The sequence below is a fragment of the Pelodiscus sinensis genome, chromosome 15 (genome assembly GCF_049634645.1).
Source record: "Pelodiscus sinensis isolate JC-2024 chromosome 15, ASM4963464v1, whole genome shotgun sequence".
NCBI lineage: Eukaryota > Metazoa > Chordata > Testudines > Trionychidae > Pelodiscus > Pelodiscus sinensis.
In genome coordinates this window covers 2,325,925-2,335,013 of record NC_134725.1, presented here as the reverse complement: position 1 = coordinate 2,335,013, position 9,089 = coordinate 2,325,925, and positions in this window count along the sequence as shown.

The window sequence follows — 9,089 nt, the reverse complement described above, 5'->3', positions numbered from 1 at the left end:
ATCCCCACACTATGAACTGCCCAGATGTGGTGGTTCAAATCACGCCAGCCAGCAAACGCTGGGCCTGCCACGCATGCGCAGGTGCCATCTTGCCCAAACCCAGCAGCACTAGGACCCAGGAGCCGCTGGGCCTCAGGGGCATGGGGATGCCAAGTGGCGCGGCACGGGCATTTTAAAAGGGAGGGGGAGCGCAAGGGAAATGGGGGGGGAGAGCAGAAGCTGGTTGTGCTCTCTTTCGCAGGAGCGTCCGGACGCCTGACCAGCCGGGAAGAGCAGCAAGGTCTGCCACAGAGCCCGGAGGACTGAGGCGGGCGGCAACCCCACAAGTGGGCATGAACAGCCAAGGACGGTAGTGCCGGGATTTACAGAACTCTGGTGACCTTGGGATGCGGGCACATTTAACGGGAATATTAGGTGGAGTGGGGTGATCAGAAAGGGGAAGATAGAGGCAAGGGGTAAGGAGTAAGGGGATGGCGGCTAGCCCCTATGCCTGAACTTGCCACAGGTGGTCTGATTCAAAACACCTTTGTCTCCATTAAAAAAAAAAAAAAAGAACATTGCCTCCCTTCCCCTCTCCCTCCTGAATCCCCAGTGCTCCCTAAAGTGTGTGGGAAGAAGTTATTTTCAGACTGACTCCCTTGGATTAACAATCCCTTCATTAGTTTCCCATTGAGTAGGACTGTAGAAACAACAGAACAGACATGAAAATACTGCCGAAGTAGTCATTAAGAGGAATGCCTCTTCAATCAAAGGCCACTATCCTGAAGACTCATGGAAATCAGCACTGGGTTTTACTAACAATCATCTGGATCGTGGCTGCTATGATTCCTCATCCCTTGCATATCCCCACTAATGGCACTTCAAAAGGATCCCTTCAGCTCAAAGCTACTTCCTGGCAAATGATCCCATGCAATTTCATGACCTCTGGGTCATGTTCTGCTCACAGTCAGGTCAGGTGACTTAAGCTTTTGTTTCACCAAGCTACAAGATGACATTAGGGAAAGAGTGTGTGATGGGGTGGACTAAGCCCCGACGCCCCCTCCAGGAGGCCAGAGGCCTTGCCACACCCCATCCCAGCAAGAGGAGAAGAGAGGCAGGATATAGTGGCTGTCTCTGCGGTGGCCAATCAGGGCCCAGCAGACCAATATAAAAGAAGCTGCTGGGCTAGGGCCTGGCAGTTTCTCACAGGAGCTCAACCCAGGCAGGGCCATACAGGCAGTCCCCGACTTACGCGGATCCAACTTATGTCGGATCCGCACTTACGAACGGGGCTTTTCTCACCCCGGAGCTCACAGGCGGCGGGTTGCCACCCGTGTCCTCCGGGGTGAGAAAAGCTTCTCCCGGTCTCCCTGGTCTGCTGGGGGGGGGGGGTCCAGCAAAGCCACTGGACCCCCCGAGCAGACCAGGGGGACAGGAGCAAAGCCGCTCAGGTGGCATCCTGCCGCCTGGGCGGCTTTGCTCGGGGGCAAAGGAGCAAAGCCACACAGGCGGCAGGGTCCCTCCGCCTGTGCGGCTTTGCTCGGGTCTCCCTGGTCTGCTGGGGGGGGAGGGGGCGCAGCTAGTGCGCCCCCCCCAGAAGACCAGGCTTTTGTTGCGGGACGCCTCGGGTAGAGCAGCTGGGGTGCTGCCGGTCCTGTGGGAACCTACCGGGCAGTGCCCCAGCTGTTCTGTCCCAGGCTCCAGATTCAGCAGCTGTTGAAACTGATCAGGCTGATTCCAGGAAGCTGGGGGCAGAGCAACTCTGCCTCCCGCTTCCTGTAGTCAGCCTCTGGTCAGTTTCAGTGGCAGCAGCTGAATCTGGAGCCAGTTCCGACTTACATACAAATTCAACTTAAGAACAAACCTATACAGGCAGTCCCCGGGTTACGTACAAGATAGGGACTGTAGGTTTGTTCTTAAGTTGAATTTGTATGTAAGTCGGAACTGGTACATATTGTAGGGGAAACTCTAGCCAAACATTTTTTTTAGTTTTGGATAGCATAGGGAAAGGTTAACTCCCCTCTAATGTTTGTTTTGCTGTCTGTTCCCCTGTTCAGAAGATTTCACATCTATTTCTGTCCCTGTGACAAACTCAGGACTAAAGGAGTAACTCATCAAATACCAAACAGCTCTGCACCATGCTTTGAGCTAATAGCTTTATTTCCACACACCACCCAGGGTTCTAGGAGGAGGGTCCTTTCTTTGCTAACACAATGAGGCCAGCACTTTGTTTGTTTTGGTGGAGTCTTTGTTTGCCCAGGGAGCCCAGCATGTATAGGGGGAGGAGGGGCAGAGAGGCTGCTTTTGTCTGCTGTTCCGCAGCCTGTTGCTCAGGGGAGGGGGCAGCCTGTTGCTGGCAGGGGGGGAGGGGGGAGGGGGGAGGCGTGCAGGATGCGAGGCCGCGGGGTGGGAGGGGCAGCGGGCGTGGGGAGGCACTTTTCCTCTGCCCGGCAGCTCTGCGGGACCCCAGTCGGAGCCGGCCCGAGGAGGAGGAGGATCCTAGGACCCAGGTGAGCGAGCCCCGAGAATGCTGCTGCGCATGTGCGGGAGTTGCCTCACCCCGTTCGTATCTAGGGATCCGACGTAAGTCAGATCCACGTAAGTCGGGGACTGCCTGTAGTCCCTATCTTGTACGTAACCCAGGGATTGCCTGTATACTGACTGGGGGAACAGCAGCACTACAGACAGCTCTGAGTGCGAGCTGAACTTAGACCTGGGTGAGGCCCAGGTCCAGTGGCTGAAGACTGTCCACAAGGCTAATACAAGCACTGCAGACAGGGCTAGTCAGACCCTAGCCTCAGAACCTTGTGAGGACCAGACAGGGCAGCATCTGGGGAAGTGACACAGGGAGCAAGAAGGTACCAGACAACCAGGCAAAAAGCTTACCCGACACCCCTTGGCCACAGAGGAGTGCTCACAAACAAGCTGACCCTGTTACAGAGTGCAATAAACTTCCTCTCACATGCATGTTTAAGTGTAAGTATCATTGCCCAGATCTCACAGCACCTTTGCCACTCCCCAGGAAAATGCATCTGTTCATTCAAGCTTCCCCCAAGAAAGCAATGTCTTTCTGCCAAGCGAGCCAGGTAGTGATTTCCATTGCCTGGCTGGAGACCTATCATAAACATCCATTTCCACTACTCAGCTATCCCTGTCCTATATAATCCTGCTGCTGCATGGCAGGGTCTCATCATGGCCATGGAGTGCCTAGCCATCTATAAGATGTGCTTTTACCGTGTGCAAATCACCTAACTGCCTTGATCGATTAGTTGTTCAGCTGGTTGTGACTTTAAGGATGGTTCCATAACTTATTCTAGGCATGAGTGAGAAACTGTTTAGCTCCCTTCATCCCAAAATGTGCTTCTTTCGTAAAATATATTTGGGGCATTGAAGGTGAGAATCTCTCTTTAACAGAGTTCACACTTTTGTCTAGTTAACACTCTTACCTATAACTTCCAACACTTGTTGCACGTAAAGGTGACCACCAATCTAACTTCTAGATACAGATTCTAAGGGATCAATTTTTTTAATCTAAAAACATTTTATTTTTCTGCCACATCTTAGCCCCTTCAATTAGTAAAAGCTCCCAAGGTCAATCTCTTTTGTTAGACTTTTTTCTTATGAAGCAGAATTCCCCATGGTTTTTAACTGGGTGCTCTGAATACCCACTGTTAGCAAAGGTATCAGCAAATGAACATAGGAGAGGCTGAGGACTCTATGGGTAGTAATTCCATGCTCCAATAATAAGAATATAGCAGTAGGGATCTATTATTGACCACCTGACCAGGACAGTGATGGTGACTATGAAATGCTAAGGGAGATTAGAGAGGCTATCAAATTAAAAAAACTCAATAATAGTGGGGGATTTCAACTATCCCCATATTGACTGGGTACACATTATTTCTGCATCCTGTCCTGCAATGAAGTTTCTTTTCCGTTAAAAGCATTTTCGGAAAATCATGCCAGTGTAGACGTAGCCACTGTGTGCAGAGTTGGGGAGCCAGCTAGCAGAATAACCACTGCAAAACTTGTCTCTGTGTTTCCCAGAGACAAACTTATTCAATCTCAGTCCCCCTGAGATCCAAAAAGAAAAAAAAAAAAACAAGACTGGTTCTTCGCTGCCACCACTCAAGTGATTCCAAGAAAATCAGGGAAGAGATCACTTGGGAATCCCCTCCCTATGGTAAAACTCCCCCCTGTCCCAACCTCCGTTTTACTTGGAGTTGGGAAAAACAGAGGGAATCCACAGACAACAATGGACTCTGCCCTTATAACTAAGCACATAGTCCTAAGGACACAACAATCAACCAATACCGGTTAATTAAAATAAAAAAAACACTTATCAAAACAAAACTACAGTTGCAAGCATGGTAAATTGGCTAGGTGGTAAATAGCCACAGTTTGATATATACTCTGGGAAAGCCCTGGGCTGTAATACTTAGTTACAAAAGAGAAAAACAATTAGCCAGCTCAGACATGATTTCCAAACCCCCCAAACAAGGAAAACAATAAACCCTGCCGGACTATCTAAACTCTTCCCTACTTACACATTTCAAGAAGCTCGTTCTTGGAGAGAGAGAAACATCTCCCATCTCCCTCAGTACCTGGGAGAAACTGTTCTCATCTCAAAGAGGAGAGAGAGAGAAAAAAACCCTCTTTCCCAGTTTGAAATTCCTACCTGCATTGTTATTGGCTGACTGCCAAAACACCCCTCTGCCCCGCCCCCAGCGGGTACCTTTGCTAGGTACCTGAGTTAACCCCTTAGTCACCGGGTGCTGGTCAGCACTCCTGATCATGACACATGGGGTGGGTGGATTTGAGGGGGGGGCAGCAGAGAGGCTCAAATCTCAACAGTGCAGTTTTGCTAACATGCTTTGGGGGACTCTGGGTGGAAGGGTTAGTGGAAGGGAAATGTGGTGTTTTAAAGGGGCATGTGACTGAAGACAGAATGGAGGAGCTGAGGATCAAGTTTCCAAGTAAAAGGGGCACAAGGGGGGGAGGGATGTAAAGGGAAGTTGGTTTTGTTAATATAAACAATGCTCATAGGTTTCCTCCGTCTTGTTTTCTAGTAAATAAATGTAACATGCAGCTGGGATGGGCTCCAGTCCTTGTCATCTGCTTCATTAGCACTTCTTTTGTCACAAATTGCCAGCCCATATCCTGCCTTGGTTCCACACTGAGTTAAATCCATGGGAGTTCTGCATGTGGCTCAATGGCAGGAGATGGCCCTAAAAGGCAGCAGACTAATCTTCCTGCTGGGAAGTAACAGTAAAAATGGCAAGCTTCATTGAGATCCACCAACACCATTCTCAGTAAGGGATGGTTGACAACAGTGACAGATATTCCTAGAAGGACATTCTTATTGTGCATGGTTTATAGCAAATAGCTATAGCTACTAGAGGTATTAGACCTAATCACTGGAGTTTTCCTTTAAAGCCAGTGCTGGATTTACATTGGTCATTTTAAAGCAAATCTTGTATAACTATTTAGCAGAAGAATGTGTAAAACCCACACCCTAAATGATACTATGTAAGCAACACACAGGACTCCATTTACACTTCATGGTAACACTTCAGAGGTCACTTCACTGAAAAGCCTGTTTGCTTTCCTTGCCTCTGTTGTGGGGTGGTCAGCTGAAGGCAGTTGCCCTGTTTGCTGTTCTAATTACTAGTTCAAAAGAAAAGATGCAGGATGACATGGGCTTACGTAACTAAAAACAAGAATTTAATATGGTTCACCAGGCCTAGAGGAGCCTCCCCAATTCATGGTAAGGCAGGGGAGCCCCATGGCAGGCTGCCAAATAGTGCAAATTCCCCAGTGAACAAGCAACATTTAAAGAAGTCAAGGATCCAGCATCACAAAATGTACTTTGTTCACTTATTTTGGCAAGGGCAGCACCATTGTCATTATTTATGACACTTTGTTGTGGACCATCAATGCAGTACAGCATTTTGCAAAGGGGAAGAGGTTTCTGTGTGAGACCCTAGGGAACAGGGGCAGTGAAGTTGGACTGGAACAGGCAGGGGTAGGAGTTCCCCTACAGAGCTCAGGATCAGGGTGGAAATGGCAGGCGGTTATATCTCAGTGATCCAGAACAGTTTGCAGGAGCTGACTTTTGACTTATTTACCAATATTGATTTGCAATAGCCTTTAATTTGGAAAAGACTGAGGTGCTTGGGGCTAGGAGCACATTTTTATTTCATTACTGCTTTTTAAGCCTTGACCAGAGAGATTCCCCTTCTCAGCAACTCACCCCAGTGGAAGTAATCGCTCCTCTTTCTTCTTGCATTTGTCCTTTCCTGTTTCATTCACCAATTGAAAAATGGCCAAAGAGCAGCCCCTGCTTCACCTCCCCTTCTCCCTGATTCCTCACAGTCCTAGGAGCTTCTGAGTCAAAGGGGCCTCCAGGTCACAACCTCTGCAATCTTCAAAGCCCCTACCGCTTCCAGCAGCTGTCACAGCTCTCACTGACCATATCCCCAAAAGGTCAGCAAAAAAATAAACACTGGGGCCCAGCAGGTCCACTTCTCATGCAAACTGGCCAGTCCCCTCCCCAGCCCCCATTCCGTGCATAGCTAACACTTGGGAGACCCGTGGATTTTGCTCAGCTATGCAGAGCAAAATGCCCCAGCAAATAAAAGCACGAGGAGCTTCCTGGGCAGGCTGGGCGGGAAATAGAAAAGCAGCTTCCTGTGCTATCCATGCCCACCCACATGCTGCTGAACCCTTTTTGTGTGTGACTGACGAGAAGGCTCCATCTTTTATATCTGCCTGGGTGAGAGAGAGGGAGAGAGTATCCCAAAGAAATAGGAAATGAAGCATGGATTAGATTGCATCCCTCCTGCACAGCTAGCCTGCATTCTGTGCTAATCTTCCCCTGCAAAAAGTCACAATGAAGCAGAAATCATGTCAGCAAGACGTGCAGGTTCAACAGCCAGCATGGACATGTACTTTACTAAAGGAAATACCCTTTTGAGTCTCTTCCTCCTGTAGCAAAAAGGTATATTTTAGTACTAGTTATAAGACTATAAGCATGATGTGATGTATAATGACTTGCTCATAAGTTCTGTCTGCTTCTATTGCACCGTTTCTCTTAATTAGACAAAGTGTACTGTAAGGACTTGCCTCCTGTTAGCATTACAAATGAAGTTGTACCCTTGTCTGTATCACAAACTAAGGGCACATCTACACTACAGTGTTAATTCGAGTTAGCTTAATTCAAATGAACTATTTCGAATTAAGTTAATTCGAAATAACGCATCTACACACAAAACCTAGTTTGAAATAGCGTTTTGCTATTTCGAAATAGCGCGTCCACACTGAGTGGACCCTGAACCGAAGGTAAGTCTGGCCGGATCCAGTGCCAGCAGGGCATCAGCTTAGGACTTAGTGTGTGGGGCTGCTGCCTGAGGCTAACTGAGCTCCATGCTTAAAGGGACCCGACCCCTGCCCCGGACAGACAGTTCTCAGGGTTCCCTGCTTGCTTGTCTACCTCAATGAGGGACAGCAAAGCAGTCCTGTCTTGGAGTGCCCGGAGTGCCTGAACTCGGGACACCACAGCACTCGGCCACATGGAGCCGGAGCTGCCCCTGGGCACGCCGGTGCATCTCGTGGGGTCGTTGCCATCAGCCCAGCTGCACTTGCTGCAGGCTGCCATCTGGGGGGGTCCATCGGGGGGCTGTCAGGATCCAGGAGGCCCTGAGGGAGAGTGTCCACCATGAGGAGCCCTCAGAGCCTCCCTGGTCCTCCCCACTGGGGGCTCGTGCCCCATTCCTCCCTCACGTCCTTCCACTTACCCCTCCCTAGCCCCCTTCCTGATGTCAAAAGACACGTATGTTCAAAAACAGAAACTGGGTTCATTGAACCAAACTGGGGGGGGATGGACCTCTGGGGAGACTGGGAAAAGGAGGTGGGAGAGGGGAAGAGAGAGGGTGGGAGAGGGGAGGGGGAAACCTGTGAGGAGGGAGCTGGAAGGGGGAAGCAAGGGGAAGAAGGGGGAGGGGAAGCTCAGGGCTCAGGGTTGGGGGTCTCGCCAGACCAACTTGATTTTCATGCAAACCTGCTCCTGGGTTCACATGTGGCCTTTGGTGGCCAGGCTGGCAGCTATCCTACCATAGACGGCCGCATTCCTCCGTCTAGTGCGGAGATCATGGATGTTGAGGGCATCCCCCCAAACCTGAATAAGGTCTATGATCTCCACCCTGGACCAGGAAGGCGCCCGCCTTCTCCAGCCCCTGTCGGGCACCTGGGAGCTGGCAGACTGCTCCTGGGGAGCGGTGGAGGGCTGGCTGGCTCATGTTTTGGGGCCTCTGGGTCAGGGGCTCCGGTGGCCACTGCTGGCTCTGGGCTGGCAGGTTTGGAGCTGGCACATGCACTGTGACCAGGGTCTACCCCTTTAGTGGCTCCGGGGCTGGGGGAGAGGAGAGTACGTTTTCCTGGTTGTGCCCAGAGTGGCCACCAGGGCTCCCTGGGAAGGGCTGGAGGCCCCCTATTTCGAATTAAGTGTCTACACAGCACTTATTTCAAAATAGCTATTTCGAATTTGGAGTTACTCCTTGTAGAATGAGGTTTACCAAATTCAAATTAAGTGCTCCACTCTTTCGAATTTATTTCGAAATAGCGGTTTGCATGTATAGACGCTATTAAAGTTAATTCAAAATAACGGCTGTTATTTCGAATTAACTTTGTAGTGTAGACATACCCTAAGTTGTGCAAGATTCCTTTCTTTCTGCTGTTCCTTTAGTAACTATTAATCTTGTGTGAAACACTGTAAAATTGTGTGGTGTGAGTGGAGGATGTGTGTGTGACAGCTTTCACAAATGCACAGGTAGTCAAGAAGTGGGAACCTTTAAGATAACCAGGAAACATGCATTGTGTCTGAGGCTGAATTGAATTAGCGGCATTGACAGAACACTGGAGACAGGCAGAGACCCTGAAGAGTGAGAGACAATGATGGGCAGCCTGACAGTCATCATCAAAGGATAACTCCGGAAAACACAGAAGAACACCGATTGCATCATGACACTGCAATACCCACAGACTCCAATAGAAACTTACATATAGAAGAAGGGGAGCTCTGGCCATTAGGACTCTGGGTTCCGTCCTGCAAG